The sequence below is a fragment of the Herpailurus yagouaroundi genome, unplaced genomic scaffold (genome assembly GCF_014898765.1).
Source record: "Herpailurus yagouaroundi ecotype Mexico unplaced genomic scaffold, PumYag 67383, whole genome shotgun sequence".
In the NCBI taxonomy this organism is placed as follows: domain Eukaryota; kingdom Metazoa; phylum Chordata; class Mammalia; order Carnivora; family Felidae; genus Herpailurus; species Herpailurus yagouaroundi.
This window is the reverse complement of record NW_024420199.1, coordinates 347,823-348,488: the sequence shown is the minus strand read 5'-3', so window position 1 is coordinate 348,488 and position 666 is coordinate 347,823.

The window sequence follows — 666 nt, the reverse complement described above, 5'->3', positions numbered from 1 at the left end:
TCTTTCTGGCCTGCCAAGTTTCAAAAGAGAGATCAGTCACGAGTCTTATAGGTCTCCCTTTATATGTGAGGGCACGTTTACCACTTGCTGCTTTCAGAATTTTCTCTTTATCCTTGTATTTTGCCAGTTTCACTATGATATGTCATGCAGAAGATCGATTCAAGTTACGTCTGAAGGGAGTTCTCTGTGCCTCTTGGATTTCAATGCCTTTTTCCTTCCCCACTTCAGGGAAGTTCTCAGCTATTATTTCTTCAAGTACCCCTTCAGCACCTTTCCCTCTCTCTTCCTCTTCTGGGATACCAATTATGCGTATATTATTTCTAATGTTTTATTTATTTTTGAGAGAGAGCGTGAGCAGGGGAGGGCAGAGAGAGCAGAACAGAGGATCCGAAGTGGGCTCTGCTCTGACAGTAGTGATCCTGATGTGGGGCTTGAACTCATGAACTGCTAGATCATGACCTGAGCCAAAATCAGACACTCAACCGACTGGGTCACCCAGGTGCCCCATGGGCCGTATGGGCCATACTTTCTACTTTTTTTGCATGCCTTGTAATTTTTGTTGAAAACTGGTTGTTCTGAATATTATAATATGGCAACCCTTGAAATATTTTTCTCTCCACACCCCAGGGTTTGTTTTTTGCTTCCTAGTGTAGGTTGTTGTTGTTT